Genomic DNA, 20,337 nt, shown 5'->3' on the forward strand with positions numbered 1-20,337 from the left:
TGACATGCCTGGTGTACCGAGAGAATTCACTGAGCACCATCTTAATGTTGACCCTAAAGCAAAGCCGATTCAGCAATATCTTCGTAGGTTTAATGAGGAGCGATGCAAGGCGATCGGAGAAGAAGTCGCCCGTCTTTTGGCCGCCGGATTCATCCTTGAGGTCTTCCACCCTAAATGGTTGGCTAACCCGGTCCTGGTGCTCAAGAAGAATGGCACTTTTCGCATGTGCATTGACTACACCGACCTCAACAGAGCTTGCCCAAAAGATCCTTTCGCCCTTCCCCGCATTGATCAAATCATTGAATCGGTTGCGGGATGCGAGCGTTTGTGTTTCTTGGACGCCTACTCCGGATATCACCAAATCAAGATGGCTGTGGAAGATCAGGAGAAGATGACGTTCATAACCCCATTTGGGGCCTTTTTCTACGTATCCATGCCGTTTGGGCTCAAGAGCGCTCGGGCGACTTACCAGCGTTGTATTCAAAACTGTCTCCGTGGCCAAATCGGATGCAACGTCCATGCACAAGAAGGAGACACTCTTGGAGGATATCAAGGAAACCTTTGACAATCTGCGTGTGTATCAGATGAAGCTTAATCCCGCCAAATGTGTTTTTGGCGTTCCCGCAGGAAAGCTTTTGGGTTTTCTGGTGTCCGAACGCGGCATTGAGGCCAACCCGGACAAAATCGAAGCAATCACCTCGCTCGGGAAACCAGCGAATATTAATCAAGTTCAACGCATGGCGGGTCGTATTGCGGCCTTGAGTCGCTTTATAAGCCACCTGGGGGATAAAGCCATTCCCCTCTATCAGTTGCTTAAGAAAGCTGATCAGTTTGTTTGGACGGACGAGGTCAACAAAGCTTTAGAAGCCCAGAAGCAACAACTGGTCAACCCACCGGTTCTGGCCGCCCTGACTAAAAAGGAGGCTATGCTTTTGTACATCGCGGCGAATACCAAGGCGGTGAGCATGGCGGTGGTTGTTGAACGGAAGGAAGAAGGAAAGGAATACCCGGTACAGCGCCCGGTGTATTTTATCAACGAAGACCTGACCCTCTCCAAATAACGTTATCCACATTGGTAGAAGTTGGTTTATGGCGTGTTTATGGCGAGTCGGAAGCTAAAACATTATTTCCAAGAACATCCTATCACGGTGGTTAGCTCCGCTCCTCTTGGGGACATCATCCAGAACCGGGAAGCAACGGGGCGAATCGCCAAATGGGCAATTGAGCTGGGCCACACCACGTGCGGTATACGCCTCTCACGGCTATCAAGTCCCAGGCATTGGTCGACTTCATCAATGATTGGACCGAGTTGCAGATTCCCGAAGACAGGCCTGATCTCACATACTGGACCATCTACTTTGACGTGTCTAGGCAATTGGAGGGCTCGGGGGCTGGCGTAGTGTTGATTTCACCCCAGGGAGACAAGTTCTGTTACGTTCTCCGACTCATGTTCCCGTGTACCAATAACGCTGCGGAATACGAAGCACTGCTTCATGGTTTGCGACTCGCCAAGGAGATGAACCTCACATGCGTCAGGTGCTTGGGCGATTCCGATCTGGTGGCACAACAAGTTTCAGGTACATGGGACTCCCGGGACCCCCTGATGGCGGCTTATAGAAGGGATATGTCTGATGTGGCGGGTCATTTCCATGGCTATCAAGTCGATCATATCGACCGGCGACTAAACGAAGCAGGTGATGCCCTCTCGCGTCTCGGCTTGCAACGTAAGCCGGTTCCTCCTAATGTCTTTCTGGATATTCTGCATAATCCTTCTGTGAGGTTACCTTCAAAAGAGGAATTGGCGATACCAGATCCTGAGTCTCAGTTTGTGGCGGCTCTACGTGTTATGCCGGATTGGGTTCTTCCTTACTTGGCATACCTCACACGAGGCGAGTTACCTTCGGATGAGGTGTTGGCCCGTCAAATCGTTTGTCGAAGCAAATCCATTGTCGTCATCAACGACGAGTTATACAAGCAAAGTACTTCTGGGGTATTTCAAAGATGCGTTTCTTCTGATGAAGGGTGCATGATTCTCAATGAAATCCATGCAGGAGATTGAGGGCATCACGCCGGGTCACGTTCCCTGGTTTCCAAGGCGCTCCGACATGGGTTGTTTTGGTTGACGGCTCATGCGGATGCAGAAGACATAGTTCGTCGATGTGATGGTTGTCAACGTTTTGGACGACAGGTTCATGTGCCGGCTCATGAATTAAGGATGATCCCCATCACTTGGCCTTTTGTGGTCTGGGGGTTAGATATGGTTGGTCCCTTTAAGATGGCATCCAATAAAAAGACTCATCTGCTGGTGGCGGTCGATAAATTCACTAAGTGGGTCGAAGTAGAGCCTGTTGGCAGCTGTGACGCGGAAACGGCCGTCAAATTCTTGAAAAAGTTGATATTCTGGTTTGGAGACCCACACAACATTATCACTGATAACGGTACCAACTTATCACAAGGGGCGATGCAGGAGTTTTGCAACCGGGAGCATATCCGGCTCGATGTGTCTGCGGTTGCTCATCCACAATCTAATGCGCAGGCAGAACGGGCGAATCAGGAAGTGTTGCGGGCAATCAAACCCCGACTTATGGTTCCCCTGGAACGCACCCCAGGGTGTTGGGTTGAGGAGTTGCCTTCGGTGTTACGGAGCATTCGAACCACCCCGAATCGTTCTACGAGTTTTACCCCTTTCTTCTTGGTGTATGGAGCAGAAGCCGTTCTTCCCAGTGACATTAGGCATGACTCACCCCGAGTCGCCTCTTATGTGGAGCAGGATAATGAGTCGGCACGTCAAGATTCTTTGGATGCTTTGGAGGAAGCGCGCGATTTGGCTGCCTCCCGATCGGCTATCTATCAGCAAGACTTGCAGCGTTATCATAGCCGCCGGGTCAAGACCCGAGCTTTTCAGGAGGGCGACTTAGTGCTCCAGTTGATCCAAGATCGCACTGGCATACATAAGTTGTCACCGCCATGGGAAGGACCGTTTGTCGTCAGCAAAAATCTTCGCAACGGGTCATACTATTTAGTGGATCTTCGGCCTGATCGGCCAACCATGGAGGCTGAGACAACTCGCCCCTGGAACATAGCCCATCTGCGGCCTTACTACACTTGATCTATTAGCTCCCCTTTTTCCCTCTCTCCCATCTTTGGAAATTGTAAGTTCTTTGTTTATATAAAGCAATAAAGTTGATACCCACGACTTTTGGGTTTTCCTGCCACTTCATCTTCTTGAAAGCATGGATCTTTATTGTTCTTCCACAAGTCGCCCAAGCATGGACGCTATCAATACCAGAGAGCATAAGTCGCCATGCTGCACTTATTACAACACTGGGTATCGATAAGCCAAAGAGGATCAAGTCGCTACAAGCGCACGATTCAAACATGGGCGCCTTATATGATTCTGAGGATTAGGCCGGCTTACTTGGGGGCTATCAGCTCCCAAGTCGTTTTGTGGTAAGAGCGTATACGCTTCTACAATCCTATGCCCGGTCTTTCCCCTAATCATAGGTCACTTGGGGGCTTCCTCTCACTGAGATCAGCCTGACTACCCATTTGGCTAGCGAAAAATTACCGCACTACAAATGGTTATACTGGACTGTGTGTTGGCCAAATCGCCATATGGACCCATGAACTCTTGGAGAGTCAATCCTCTATTTGGACCCTGAACTCACCTTGGTTAAAACATGCATGGTACCGGCTAGCGCCCCACATGGAAAATAGAGAAACCATTGGTTCACTGAACCTGCTTCACCGAAGCTTGACTCGCGCCTGATCAACTGGTCTAAATACTTGAGCTTTTTATACAAAAAAGTTTCCTTTTGGGTAGCACTTGAGTTTTCCAACTCGTCCTATCCTGTCGCGACTTGAACGAGCCGACGAAATTCTTACTATCACCTTCCTGGCACTTCCACAAGGTTTCATAGATTTATGAGACTCGGCGTGTCTCGTTGAGCCGGCTTTTCTTCATACAAATCGCCAAGACATCTTGAGTCGATTATTATTTATCATCGTCCATGACTCATTAAGATGGTTTGATATATGCTTTTGCTAGCTAAACAGGTTGGTGATCGAATCTTTACTGACATGGCAGGTCAAGCATCATGGCACCACAGGGGCGGCACAAGGTTTTTTCAAAGGTCACAGAAGAGTTCCACAACAGACATAAGCAAAGGATTGTTTTCTACAATGACCTATTACATGGCTTAGATGGCCAAATCAGTAAGGCCTATTCTGCTGGTGCCTCCGGGTCAACTTGCCTCGAGCTCTGGCCGACTTCAAGTTGTAAATCGCCCAGTACCCAATTACACTTGGACAGAGCGGCAAATTCGTCTTCATCATTTAAAAATGCCGAGAGATCCGACTCCAAATCAAAAGGGTTCTTGGGTCGACGAGGAGTTAAGCTGGTTGTCACAAATGCATGCGGGTTTACTTTCTTGTTCTTGTCATCATAAGCGGCTTGGTACTTTGATAAATCCAAGCTTGCTGCTAGCTGAGTCGCCGCCCAGCGTGATTCCTTGACGGCGCTGTGATAATCATCTTGAGTAAACTCTGACTCGTCATCCTTGAGTTGTGGGAAGCCTGCTTCTACCTCTTCGGGCTTCAGTTTTGGAGCATACGCCAAACACCGACTCAAGGTAGTGAGCGCCCCCTTCCGGGCGGGTGATCGGGTTAGCTCACCTATCTGAGGCGGAAGGGTGGATAGGCAGCCAAGCATCTTTTTGATTGATGTGATTGGTTCCTTGGTGCCCATCACAGCCTTCATGGTCAGCATGCTCCGAGTATACAGCTACTCAGTCAGTGTGTAAATTGCCTTTAACTTCAAGATGCAGTCGACCTGAAGGTTGGCAGCTCTCGGGCCTGCGTGAGAAAGACAATAATGGTTAGTACCTTGTTTTTTTCACACCAATTTTTTACTTTCAGAGATACAAAACCAGGGATTCCTTCTTACCAAAGATGGCTTGTGTCATTTTTGAAATATGTTTCTTAAACTGGCCAGCTCTTGTTGCACGGCTCCTAGTTTTGTTTCAGCCATTTCAGCTCGCTTCAGCACGGTGGCTTGATCAGCTTGAGATTTCTTGTTGGTGGCTTTCAGCTTTTCCATATCAGCTAAGATCGCCTCATATTTTTCTTCTGCTTGGGCCCGTGCGTTTTGCTGGTCGGCTAAACTTTTCTTTAAGTCACCCAACGTCGACTCGGCTTGGGCCAGAGATTCCTGTCAACATATTTTGGGGGGACAAGTCTCAGAATTGTTGCAAGCAACATCCCTGACACTTGGGGGCTAATGTATATTTTTTTTAAACATACAAAATTATACCACAAGCAAGACCCGGCTCATCTTTCAAAAGGTGACCCGGCCCTTGGGGGTTACAGGTCGAAGATTTTTTCTACATCAAGACCCGGCTCATCTTTCAAAAGATGACCCGGGCCTTGGGGGTTGCAGGTCGAAGATTTTTCTACATCAAGACCCGGCTCATCTTTCAAAAGATGACCCGTCCCTTGGGGCTTACAGGTCGCAGATTTTTTCTACATCAAAGACCCGGCTCATCTTTCAAAAGATGACCCGACCCTTGGGGGTTGCAGGTCGAAGGTTTTTCTACATCAAGACCCGGCTCATCTTTCAAAAGATGACCCGGCCTTGGGGGTTATAGGTCGCAGATTTTTTCTACATCAAAGACCCGGCTCATCTTTCAAAAGATGACCCGACCCTTGGGGGTTACAGGTCGAAGGTTTTTTCTACATCAAGACCCAGCTCATCTTTCAAAAGATGACCCGGCCCTTGGGGGCTAATGAGGAGGGTATGCATTAAGGCGTACCTCATGTTTATTCTTCATCATATGGAGCAGGTTCTTCTCCATTTCATAACTTGTTTCCAGGCGACTTGCGAAGCCGGAGCAGAGTTCATCAAACTCAAGTTCTTCATATTGAGGCAGTTTGGCCTTGGAAATCTCATGTCTGGTGGAAGGATGGGACGATGTTGATACATGTTTCAATAAGATTGCCGAAGCCGGCTTAGAGAAGCCAGTACCGGTAATAACCACAACATCAGGATCTTTGGCCGCCTTCAACGGACTTGGCGGGTTGGGCGCTTCCATGCCTTCCGTGGGATAACTTGGAAGGTCAATTCGGTCATCAGGTATATCTTTTGCTGGGTCAACACGAGCCGGTGTTGGGTTTTCTTTAAGTTCTGGAGCAGGAGTGGAAGTTGAGCCGCCGGTTTTCCTCTTCTTCGCTTGCGCTCTAAGAAAAAGAGGGTCATGTTTAAAGCAAGCATCATTATCATTAGGAAAAGACATAAGTATTATAAGGACTTACCCTTGTACGCGAATCGTTGGCGGAAGGGCCAACATCACTGAGTCGCCCGATGAAGGGGGAGAAGTCTGCAAAAGTAATATCTCAAAATGTGAGCGAGTTACAAGTGTGATCCAAAAGAAAACGAAGGTAGAAATTGATAGAGGGTACCTCATTTTGCCGTTTCTTGGTAGGGGTTTTTACTGGTAATCCGGACATCAAATCCCCTGAGTGGCTTCGAGTTTTCCGAAAGGAAGTATGTTGCGCCTTCTTCAAGAGGAAATTAGGGTCCAGACAAGCATTCAGATGAGACATGGGAACTTTCCCACAAACTCGCCTGGACGGCTTAGGCGAGGGAGAAGTTGAGTCGGAATAAATGGAAATCACCTCTACGACGTCATCCTGGCTTTCGTTCTCATCATTCTATACATGGAAATGCAGAGATATAAGCAGAAATTAGAGTAAAAGGGCGTCAAGACAGAAAGGATAAAATTTTACCTCTGAAGATGCTTCGCCGACTTGGGATTCGTCCACATCAGATGATTTGGCGACAACAGTTTTGTTTCTACCCTTGGACTTCCTTTTTGGAGGCGGTTTGGTTTGCTTCAGGGCAATCTTTTTCGGCCTTCGTGACCATAATCGGACGCCTTTCTGAGGTGGAATTGTCATTATGCAAGTCAGAATCCGAGTAAGTCGGAAAGAGTGAACCAAGGGCGGGTCAAATTATTTACCTTAGGAGCCGGGTTAATTTTGCAAAATGGCTTAAGCCCTATTTGGCTACACTTGGCCAAAGGCTCGCAGGTTTGCTTTTTGATGATGCTCACAATGTCTTCCTCTGTGAGTGTTGTGTGGAAGTAGCATTGGGGATGGTTCAAAGTACGATCAAATTCGCACATCAAGTCGTCTCGGCGACTCAAGGGAAGGATGTGCCATTCCACCCAGCAGTGGATCATATCAACTCCAGTAAGACCATTGTTTGTTAAAGATCGTAACTCGGATAGCACTGGAATGAAATCCGATTCTTCTTCTTCGGTGAGCTTGTCAGGAAGTTTGAAGTTTGTGGGCAGACGCTCCTTCCTATAGCCTAGGAGTTTGTTTTCACCCGAAGGAGAAGTGTCCCGGCAATAAAACCAAGACTCGCCCCATCCTTTGGGGTGGTTGGGCATGGCGAGTGATGGTAATGGACTGTCTCTACGTCGTTGAACGTTAACCCCTCCAAGTTCTAAGCTAGGGCCATTGGAGAACTCGGTCTGGCGATTCAGGTGGAAGAAGTACCAAAACAAAGTGACCGATGGTTCCATTCGTAGGTAAGCTTCACAGAATACCTGGAATTGGCACATGTTGCTGATCGAGTTGGGGCCCAGGTCTTGGAGGCGAATGTTCATGAAAGACATAGCATCTCTGAGGAACTTTGATCCTGGCGGCTTAAACCCTCGTTTGAGGTGTTCAGCAAAAACAACTATTTCCCCTTCGGCCGGGTTGCGAATTTCGTCGCCTAGTCCAGACCGCCATCCGATGACTTCCTTCGGGTCAAGGTTCCCTGTCTTTACGCAATCCTCGAGGAAGGCGTCGTCAACTTTGGTCGGGAGCCAGTCGGCCTTGAAGACGGTACCCATAGCTATAGAGGAAAAGGTCATGGGTAAGTTAACCCGCCAAAACGCTTGTCGAGTGGCTGAGAGAATCTATTAACTCGCCAAAAGGGACCAGTTTTGGGCACGAGGGTGATTTAGGATTTTCTTGTTACCCAAAGGAGGTATCCCAGGGCATTCGATGATAAGCAGTGAAGTGTGGATCTACAAATAAATTTATACGCGACAAGCGGTGAGGTGTGGATCTACAAACTAGTTTCTACACGGCAAGCAGAGAGATATAGATCTACGAACAAAGCTAAAATGAGCGGAAAGAAGGCATGGATAAGGTGAAACAAGCCATGGCTAAAAGTAACTACGACAAGGGTGATTAGACCGAAACTTTCTTGGTTCTTCAAACTGGAGTTGATTGATTGGGGGTACGGCCAGTGCTAGCATGCCTGTTACCGCTATGAATCAATTGGCATGCAAAAAGAGGCGTTCGAGGAGTTCTACGAAGCAGCAAATGACGAACACCGAGGAATTGAGATTTGCTTATAATGGCGAAGGGCTAACCTGTTGATGGCGTCCGGAAGCGACTGTGGGGGACCCGCGGCGAGGATGGCGTCCTCGTCTGGTTCGGAGATGCGTCGGACGCGACGGCCGGTGGCGGAGTTCTTCGGGCGGCGACGAAGCTCCTCGGGCGGCAGCGGAGTTCTTCCCGTGGTCGCGAGGAAGAAGGGACAGACGAAATGGGTAGGTGGAGATTCCTTTCGCTCCCCTTCCCAAGCCTATTTAATGGGTCAGGTGCTGGAATCGAGGCGCCTCGTGCGGGAACCGAAAGGACAAGTTAAAGATTTGCCATTATGGCGCCAAGATTTTCGGGATATTTGTGCCGCGGGATCCGTTGGAGATTGCGTCATTGTTTCCCGAAATTAAAGGGATAAGGTGATGTCATCAGAAACAGTTCGGCGGCTTAGGTGTTTTCATGAGGAATGGCGGCTTAAGCATAAGGTGCATGAAAGGAGTGGGATGAGTTGCTCCTAAACTGGATAAAAGTTTATTGGCGTGAACAGGTTCAAGTCAATCTGGGGCCTAATGTTGGGGATATTACCTACGGTGTGACCCGCCCTAGTTGGGCCGGGTCACTAAGTGGGCGACTCATCCTTTGGCGAAGCAGGCTTTGGCGAGAAGGGCGAGGTGCTGGATGGCGGTTGATAATCTACATAGAGGATAAGTCGTCGACTAGGTTTCTAGTCTTGGAAAGCACGACGACTTAGAGATAGAAAGAATCATGGTTTGTATTAAGGCATGGACTCTTGTAAACCCCAGGACCTTGACCTGTATATAAAAGGCGAGTCCCTAGAGAGGATAGGAAGGTTAGAAATCATCGAGAGCTAGGTCAGGCGAGTTACACCCTCCTTGTAATTGAAACATCATCAATACAACACAAAGAAGGACGTAGGCTTTTACCTCCTCACGAGGGGCCGAACCTGGGTAAATCTGAGTCCCGCTTCCGCTTAACCCCTTTGAGTCACCACCGAGGTGCGATTGCTCCATTATTAAGTCCTTTCACTAGGACATCTGCCGTGAGAAAACCACGACAGTGTCCATGAAAGGATAGCAAGTAGATAACCATTTAGATGAAGGGGCAAGGAGAATCATGATGCTTACCCATACAATATTGCTTGGATAATTGACCAAGAACATGTTAGCATTGCACTTCCAATGTTCCTGTTGAAATTTGAAGCACCTCATCCGTGCTCCGAGGTAGCATAGACATGGTCATCATATAAAGGGCGGACTTTGGGTACACAAAGGATCCATGAGGAACAACTTATAACATAAGTCTTACAATTTCCTGAGGGGAGAATGGCTAACCTTGCCAACGAAGATAATATAACAATAGGTCCTTCGGCCAGGTGTGCTTGACAAGACAACACCGTAACGGTTTACATACAGACCAAAGGTATGATTATTGGGAAATGTTCCAACCATCATATCTGATCGAGATTCAGATCTGATTGGGTTCACAAAACCTCAGTCTCAGGATGCCTGAGAAGAAAAGGGGGCAACAAACTTTGACGAGATGATGAAGCAAGATTCTCGGGATACGAACTACACAAGCAAGTCTTCAATCATGAGTTGGATTGTAAGACACACGAACACAATGTCAAGACATTTGTGTCCACATGGAATTCTTATAATGAAATGCAACCGAGTTGTGATTAGGGAACCATCATCGAGGATAACAAAGTCCTTGTGTAAGCTTGGATTAACCCTTATGAGATAACTTATTTTCCTTGAGCAAATCAGGCAGTGGCTTAGGGTGCTAAGAAAAATTATATGAAGTGAGGATAATAAATATTTAAAACATATAACACTTCGCAGATGCTTGAATGATTTTGGATGATCCCAAAGGAAGTAAAACAAAACTTTCTCACATTCACGGCGGCGAGGATGCACGTGAACCTTGGGAATACACTTCTCTGAACCAACATATTCTTCATGACCTAGGCACATGGATAACGCTTTCAAGAGCTTCATCATGAAACATGGAGAGGTTGAGGGTGTGGCCGATGGGATCAGCAACAATCCCTCAAGATTTCAATAGGGATGTAGTTCGAAAATTATAAGAACAAGTTAATAGCATTTGTCGGATCCAATGATATGATGATGTATGCTCGTGGGAACATCAACAGTTAAACACTGATCGAAAGGTGCACTCAGAGATATGGACTGAGTAGCACGACCAATGCTAAAATGGTGAGTCAACAACCAACACACTAAGAATGAAACTATCAATCATTGACTTCATAGCAATAGGGTTGCGAGAAGTATCGGAATCACACATCACAGTTCACTTGTTGGTAATCTGGTTAGAAACAACACGGGGACCAAGAAATGAATGGTGATGATGAGAAGTATCATGATATCAAGAATTCTTAAGAGGTGCAACAATTCTCACAACGTTCTTGGCATAATAGATCGTAATACTCCGAGGTAGAACATAACATAAGCTGGATAGCAAAGAACTCAAGGGACAACACAAAACATGAACAAGTTTGTGTTGGAGGGAAGGCAATAAGGTTATCGATGATAACATAATTTATCATGGGAAACGATGGTATTTATCATCAAGAATTCGATTGATATCCTACAAGATCTCAGAATGCTGATGATGATCATGACACATTTGTCGAGAAGTTTCATGAAGATGTAATCGTTCGCGACGACATCACGCAAAGGAATGAAGAAGCGAAAGGTTGTCGGAACCACAGATAAGACTGCTAGCTCAGAATCAAAATTACCTCTCAAGACAACCAACATGACGTTGAAAGCTTGATATAAGATCAATGTACTGTTGGAAATGTGTTCCAGGGATGAAGGATAGATATAGCATGGAAAGCTCTAGCATGACGATGATGATGTAGCCTAACAGCTTGGAATGACATGATCGAGTACAAACCCATAACGAAAGAATACTAGTAAGAGTTGTGGAATCACAAAACATAGGCGATTCAGTTATCAATGTCCTTGAGTGTCCAACAACTCAGAACACGAGGAAACTGAAATTAGTGAAATGCCATAGTTGATGAGGAGCCCATAAGAAGTATATAGCCCCATGATATTCTCAATATACCAAGGATAATACTTTCATCCGGATTACGGATTATTTTATATTAATTTTTAATGTTTTAATAACTAATTATGAATTAAAATAGGTTTAATTAAATTCAATAATTGAAATATGACATCAGCATGATGTCATGCTCACATCAGTAGTCAACAGTGGGGTTGACTATTCAATTTGACCACTCGGCCCCACTTTCATACTCACATTTTAATTCCAGGTTTATATAATTAATAACCATATTTAATAAGTAGGTGGGGTCCACATGTAATACCCCGCTTAAATAAATTAATAGAGTTAATTTAATTAGATTAGATTTAATTAATCCAATTAATTAACTGTCCTAATTAATTACTCTAATTAACACGATGGTTAAATAGAGTTAGTTAGACTAGCTAATTAACTTACGAATTAATGACCTAATTAATTTTTTAATTAATCATTTTATTAATTATTTATTTATCTTTATTATTTTTATTTTCGTTTTAAACTATCAAGGGCGTGGGCCATGTCGGCCACTAGCTGAGCGAGCCACTCGTATGGCTGGGCTCGTACACGAACACGCCGAGGCTATGGAAGAATCTGTTCTCGATACGGCATCGCCTCGTAATTTGGCCTTCAATGATAACCACACGGAGGCCTAGGAGTCTGACCCATGAAAATAGGTAAGCCGCCCAAGGACCCCTTAGTCCTGTACTCCCTCAATCATTTTGCTTCTTCTTGCGAGAAAGGTAACTTATAAAACCCATTCATTATTGATGATATCTATTCTCTTGGGAAGGATAAGCTTGGAAATGTTTTTGCCAAATGTGTTGTAACTCAAAGTGGTGTCAAGAAAAGAACCATTCAGGTAGCAAAGCCTATTGTGACTATCCTCTTAGGACCCAATTTGGTTGGGGACCAACAACAACAAGCTTAAACATGATTAATAGGCGTTGTTGGAGGGCACTAGTGACTTGGCTACCACATGAACAATTAAGCCATCGTCATCATTATATTTTCTCAAGCCAAGTCATTTGGATTATCATGTTTCTATCTTCTATCCAATGTGCTTCCTTGCGGTAACATGTACTTAAATTGTTTACATTAAAACTTGATAGCCCCTTTGCATGTTTTGGTTTTGTACCTTGCATGTGTTTGTATTTGTTATGCTTCCTATTTGTTTATCTTGAGTAATCAAGTATGTATGATGGGTTGCACATCATGTATATGCGAGTCTTGTGTTTGAGCCTTTTTGCATCTTGTTTGTTTCTTAGATGGCTCTCGTGATAGATCAATGGATTATCCCATTTTGGGGAAGTGATGTGCTTTGCGGAATTCATAATCCTACAACTGTTTGTAAATGAGGAATACCACTTAGTATTGATATTACAAGATTATCTAGTCTCTATGTGGTATGTCTTACTCGTGAGAAATTCAAATTCTAGATGGTCCATTAATTATCTCTTGTTGATTTTCATTTGCCACTTGTTAATAATTTTGGGTTATCACGTTATGGGTAAAATATGCTATGTGCATATTACAAGCCTAGAAAATATGTACATTTGAGTTATTGCCACTTAGAATTGATATTGTGAATTTTCTTGTTCCTAGGTGGCATGTTAGCTCTACAAGTGCCTTTTGCTTATGTTTTAGGTGTGAAGATGATGTTGGATATCTTTGAAATCTACCATTGGGAATTACTTCCTAATACTTCTTGTCCTTTGACAATTGGTATTCCTATATGTGGTAGAAATTTCTAATAATCTTCATTAGATTTTATTTATTTGTTTGTTTTCCTTACCTCTTGTAGATCTTAATAAACATGTGTAGTGTTTCTATAGATATAGGGAAAGTGATGATCCCATCTTGCACATTTTATATTCAAATGCAAATTCTATATAATGCACACCTCTTGGGGGAGCTATGCTATTATGTTTCGAACACTCTATTGAGGCATTTTTCATGAAATCGTTTGATCCCTATCAAGTTGGAGAGCTCTTGTTGCTGTTGGATAGCTCTTGTCGTCCTCTGTCCCACAAGCTTGAGTTTGCTCAACTAGGAGCTCATTTGCAGAAGTTATGTGCAGTTTTGGTGTTCCTGCATTCATCCATTGTATTTGTTTTGGTCTGAAATGAACCAAGCGGTAGTACCGTGCAAGGAAGCGGTACTACCTCTTATCTGCGGTAGCACCGCTCGGGGTTGTTGGGGAACGTTACATGGGAAACAAAAAAAATCCTACCCACACGCAAGACCTATCCATGGTGATGATGATCTACGAGAGAGGAGATCGGATCCACATACACTTGTAGATCGCTAAGCGGGAGCATATATAATGTGGTTGATGTAGTGGAACATCTTCGCGATCCAAATTGTAGTCTGTCCCGCGAACTCATCACGATCCCGTCCCACGATCCCATCACGATCCATCCCGATCTAGTGCTGAACGGACGTCACCTCCATGTTCAGCACACGTACAACTCGATGACGATCCCCGCCTCCTTGATCCAGCAAGAAGGGCGGAGAGGTAGATGAGATCTCCAATACGAAGGCTTGGTGGTGGTGGTGGACAATCCAGCACAGCTTCGCCAAGCGCTGCGGAACTAATCTAGAGGAGAAAATGATCTAGAGAGAGAGGGCAGCACTTGGCTAATTAGGATTAGGGTTGCCTCTAATTCCTCTAGTATATATAGGAGGGAGGGAGGGGATGAGGCAGCCTCAAACCCTCAAGGTTTGGCTGAAATTGGAGGTGGCTCCTCTCCACTTGGAAACCCTTTCCACCTTTTCCACCTTTGGGTTTTTCCCACCTCTAGCCGCATGGGCCTTAGTGGGTGGTTCTGCCAGCCCACTAGGGGGCTGGTTTGACACCTCCCACAGCCCATGAGGTCCTTTGGGTCGAGACACCCCTCCCGATGCCCCCGGTATCCTCCTGGCACTCCCGGTACACTATCGAAGTACCTCAAACTTTTCCGTTGACCAAAACACCACTTCCTATATATCAATCTTTACCTCTGGACCATTCCTGATCTCCTCATGATGTCCAGGTTCTCATGCGACACTCTGAACAACCTTCGCTAACCAACATACATATCTCAATACTACTAAAACGTCATCGAATCTTAAGTGTGCAGACCATGCGGGTTCGAGAACCATGTAGACATGACCTGAGACACTCTCCGGTCAATATCCAACAACGGGACCTGGATGACCATATTGTATAATACATATTCTACAAAGATCTTTATCGGTTGAACCTCTATGTCAAGGATTCAGTTAATCCCATACGTTGTTCACTTTGTCCATCGGTATGTTACTTGCCCGAGATTCGATTGTCAAATCTCCATACCTCGTTCAATATCGTTACCGGCAAGTCTCTTTAGTCGTTCCGTAATACAAGATCCCATAACTAACTCCTTATTCACATCGCTTGCAAGGCTTGTTGTGATGTTGTATTATCGAGTGGGCCCCGAGATACCTCTCCGTCACACAGAGTGACAAATCCCAGTCTCGATTCACGCCAACCCAACAGACACCCTCGAAGATACCTGTAGAGCACATTTATAGTCACCCAGTTACGTTGTGACGTTTGATACACACAAGGCATTCCTCCGGTTTCCGGGAGTCGCATGATCTGATGGTCATAGGAACTGATACTTGACATGCAGAAAATAGTAGCAATAAAATGAGACGATCACATGCTACGTTCAAAGTTTGGGTCTTGTCCATCACATCACATGCTACGTTCAAAGTTTGGGTCTTGTCCATCACATCATTCTCCTAATGATGTGATCCTGTTATCAAACGACATCTCATGTCTATGGTCAGGAAACCTTGACCATCTTTGATCAACGAGCTAGTCCTTCAGAGGCTCACTAGGGACAGTGTGTTGTCTATGTATCCACACATGTATTTGAGTTTCCAATCAATACAATTCAAGCATGGATAATAAACAATTATCATGAACAAGGAAATATAATAATAACCAATTTATTATTGCCTCTAGGGCACATTTCCAACAGTCTCCCACTTGCACTAGAGTCAATAATCTAGTTCACATTACTATGCGATTTTAATGAATCTAACACCCATACAGTTCTGGGGTTTGATCATGTCTTTCTTGTGAGAGGTTTTTAGTCAACGGGTCTGAACCTTTCAGATCCGTGTGTGCTTTACAAATCCCTATGTTATCCTATAGATGTTGCTACCATATGGCATTTGGAACTATTCCAAATGACTGCTCCACTATATGAATCCATCTTACTACTCAGAGTCATCCGGATTATTCTCAAAGCTTGCATCGACGTAACCCTTTATGACAAACTCTTTTATCACCTCCATAATTGAAAAAAAATCATCAGTCCACTAGTTAATAAGGATAAATTTTGACCTCTGTTTAGTGATTCATTCCTAGATCACTCTTTGTATCCCTGGACAGACTCATTGCAAGGCACACATCAGGTGCGGTACACAACATGGCATACTATAGAGCCTATGGCTAATGCATAGGGGACGACCTTCATCCTTTATCTTTTTTCTTCTTTGGCCAGGCTTTGAGTCTTACTCAAATTTACACCTTACAACACAGCCAAGAAATCCTTCTTTGTCGATCTATTTTGAACTCCTTCAAAAAACTTGTCAAGGCATGCATTTCATTGAAATTTTTATCAAGCATCTTGATCTATCTCTATAGATCTTGATGCTCAATGTTCAAGTAGCTTAATCCAGGTTTTCCTTTGGATTTTTTTTTCAAACAACCCTATATGCTTTCCAGAAATGGTACATCATTTCCGATCAACAATATGTCAACCACATATACTCATCATAATTTCTATAGTGCTCCCACTCACTTCCTTGGAAATACAAGTTTCTCACAAACTATGTATAAAGCCAAAAACTATGATCATCTTATCAAAGCATATATTCCAACTCCAAGATGCTTGCTCCAGTCCGTAGAAGGATTGCCGAAGCTTGCATTCTTGTTAGCATCCTTAGGATCGACAAAACCCTCTGGTTGTATCACATACAACCTTTCCTCAAGGAAACCGTCGAGGAAACAATGTTTTGACATCGATATGCAAGATTTCATAATTGAAAAATGCAGCAGCTGCTAACATAATCCCAACATACTTTAGCATAGCTATGGGTGAGAAAGTCTCATTGTAGTCAACTCCTTGAACTTGTTGGAAACCTCTTTGTGACAAGTCGAGCTATCTAAATGGTGACTTTTCACCATCATCGTTTGCCTTCCTTTTAAAGATCCATCTGCACTTAACAGTCTTACGACCATCAAATAGTTCTTCCAAATTCCACACTTTGTTTTTAATATATGGATCCTCTCTTGGATTTGATGGCCTCCAGCCATTTTCCGGAATCCGGGCCCACCATCGCTTCTCCATAGCTCGTAGGTTCATTGGTGTCCAGCAACATGACCTCCAAGACAAGATTATAGTAGCACTCTTGAGAAGTACGTATCCTTGTCGACCTGTGAGGTTTGGTAGTAACTTGATCTGAAGCTTTATGATCAACATCATCAGCTTCCACTTGAACTGGTGTAGGAGCCTCACAAACAATTTCTTGCGCCCTGCTACTCATTGGTTGAAGTCACGGTTCAATAACCTCATCAAGTTTCCATCATCATCCCACTCAATTATTTCGAGAGAAACTTTTCCTCGAGAAAGGACCCGTTTATAGAAACAAACACTTTTCTTCCGGATCTGAATTAGGAGGTATACCCAACTGTTTTGGGTGTCCTATGAAGATGCCTTTATCTGCTTTGGGTTTGAGATTATGAGGCTGAAACTTTTTCACATAAGCATCGCAGCCCCAAACTTTTAAGAAACGACATCTCAGGTTTCTCCAAACCACAGTTCATATGGTGTCATCTCAACGGAATTACGTGGTGCCTTATTTAAGGTAAATGCGGTTGTCTCTAATGCCTAACCCAAAAACGGTAGTGGTAATTTGATAAGAGACACCATAGTATGCACCATATCTAATAGGGCGCGGCTATGACATTCGGACACACCATCACACCATGGTGTTCCAGGTGGCATTAGTTGTAAAAGAATTTCCACATTGTCTTAAACGTGTACCAAACTCGCAACTCAGATATTCATCTCTACGATCATATCGTAGAAATTTTATCCTCTTGTCACGACGATCTTCAACTTCACTCTAAAATTACTCGAACCTTTCAATGATTCAGACTTGTGTTTCATCAAGTAAATATACCAACATCTACTCAAATCATGTGTGAAGTAAGAACGTAATGATATCCACTGCATGCCTCAGCACTCATTGGAGTGCATACATCAAAATGTGTTACTTCCAATAAGTTACTTTCTTGTTCCATCTCACTAAAAACGAGGCCTTCATTCATCTCGATCATGTGGCATGATTTTCATGTCTCGAGTGATTCAAAATCAAGTGAGTCTAAACAATCCATCTGCATGGAGTTTCTTCATTCGTTTCACCAATAGGCATGGTTTTCATGTCTCAAACGATTCAAAAACAAGTGAATCCAAAGATCCATCAGCATGGTGCTTCCTCATGCGTTTTAGACCAATATATGACTCAAGCGGCAGTTCCACAAGTAAGTGGTACTATCACTACTACTTTGTATCTTTTGGCATCAATGTTATGAGCATGTGTATCACTACGATCGAGATTCAATAAACCATCCATTTTAGGTGCAAGACCATTGAAGGTATTATTCAAGTAAACAGAGTAACTAGTATTCTCTTTAAATGAATAACCGTATTGCAATAAACACAATCTAATCATGTCTATTCTCAACGCAAACACCAAATAACAATTATTTAGGTTCAACACTAATCCCGATGGTAGAGGGAGCGTGCGATGTTTGATCACATCAACCTTGGAATTACTTCCAACACACATCGTCACCTCACCCTTGCTAGTATCCGTTTATTCTGTACCTATAATTTTGAGTTACTCACACTTAGCAACTGAACTGGTATCTGATACCTCGGTGCTACTAGGAGTACTAGCAAGGTACACATCAATATCACGAATATCCAATATACTTTCGTTGACTTTGCCAGCCTTCTTATCTACCAACTACGTTGGGTAGTTCCCCTTCAGTGACCGTTCCCCTCATCACACAAGCACTTAGTCTCGGGTTTGGGTTCAACCTTGGGTTTCTTTACTAGAGCGGCAACACGTTTTCCATTCATGAAGTATCCCTTCTTGCACTTGCCCTTATTGAAACTAGTGGTTTTACTAACCATCAACAATTGATGCTCCTACTTAATTTCTACCTTCGCAGTGTCAAACATCGCGAATATATCAAGGATCATCATCACTATCCCTTGTATGTTATAGTTCATCACGAAGTTCTGTAGCTTGGTGGCAGTGACTTTGGAGAACTATGTCAATCAGTATCTTATCTAGAAGATCAACTCCCACTCGATTCAAGCGATTGTAGTACCCAGACAATCTGAGCATGTGCTCAACTATTGAGCTTTTCTCCCTTACTTTGTAGACAAAGAATCTTGTCGGAGGTCTTATACCTCTTAACACGGGCACGAGCCTGAAATCCCAATTTCATCTCTTGGAACATCTCATATGTCTCATGACGTTTGAAACGTTGTCGGCGCCTCAATTATAAGTTGTTTAAGCATTACGCACTGAACTATCATGTAGTCATCAAAAACGTGTATGTCAGATGTTCGCAACATCTACAGACGACGCTTGGGGTTTAGCACACCTAGCGGTGCATTAAGGACATAAGCCTTATGTGCAGCAATGAGGACAATCCTCAGTTTACGGACCCAGTCCGCATAATTGCTACTATCATCTTTCAACTAAGTTTTTTCTAGGAACATATCCAAAACAATAGAGCTACAGCGCAAGCTACAACATAATTTGCAAAGACATTTAGACAATGTTCATGATAATGAGTTCAATTAATCATATTACTTAAGAACTCCCACTCAAATTGACATCCCTCTGGTTATTCGAGTGGTACATGATCCAAACTCACCAACTCAAGTCCGATCATCATGTGAGTTAAGTTGGCTTCAATGGTGAACATCTCTATGTTGATCATATCCACTATATGACTCATGTTCGACCTTTCGGTCTCTTGTGTTGTGAGGCCATGTATGTACATGCTACGCTCGTCAAGTTTAACCCGAGTGTTCCGCGTGTGCAACTGTTTTGCACCCATTGTATGTGAACGTAGAGTCTATCACACCCGATCATCACGTAGTGCCTCGAAACAATGAACTGTCACAACGTTGCACACTCGGTGAGAACACAATTTTATCTTGAAATTCTAGTGAGGGGTTGCCTTATAATGCTACCGTCGTCCTAAGCAAAATAAAGTGCATAAAGGATTAACATCACATGCAAATCATAAGTGACATGAGATGGCCATGAACTTGTGCTTCTTGATGTCCATCACCAAAGCACTTGCATGATCTCCATCATCACCGATGCCACACCATGATCTCCATCATCATGATTGCCATCATTGTGCTGCCCTCGAGGTTGTCGCGCTAACTATGATGTTACTACTAAAGCTACTCACTAGCGATAAAGCAAAGCATCACCAAGCGCAAAATAATAAAAGACAACCCTATGGCTCTTGTCGGTAGCCATAGCATCGACGTGCAAGTGGATATTTAACTATTACAACATGATTATCTCATACATCAAATATATCATATCATGTCTTTGGCCATATCACATCACAACATACCCTGCAAAAACAAGTTAGTCATCCTCTAATTTGTTGTTGCAAATTTTATGTGTGTGCTATGGGTATTAGTATGATCGCATCTTACTTAAGCCCAACCACAACGGTGATATGCAACTTGCTATTTAACCTTCTCCAAGGACCGCCTC

Source organism: Hordeum vulgare, chromosome 2H (assembly GCF_904849725.1).
Source record: "Hordeum vulgare subsp. vulgare chromosome 2H, MorexV3_pseudomolecules_assembly, whole genome shotgun sequence".
Taxonomy (NCBI): Eukaryota; Viridiplantae; Streptophyta; class Magnoliopsida; order Poales; family Poaceae; genus Hordeum; species Hordeum vulgare.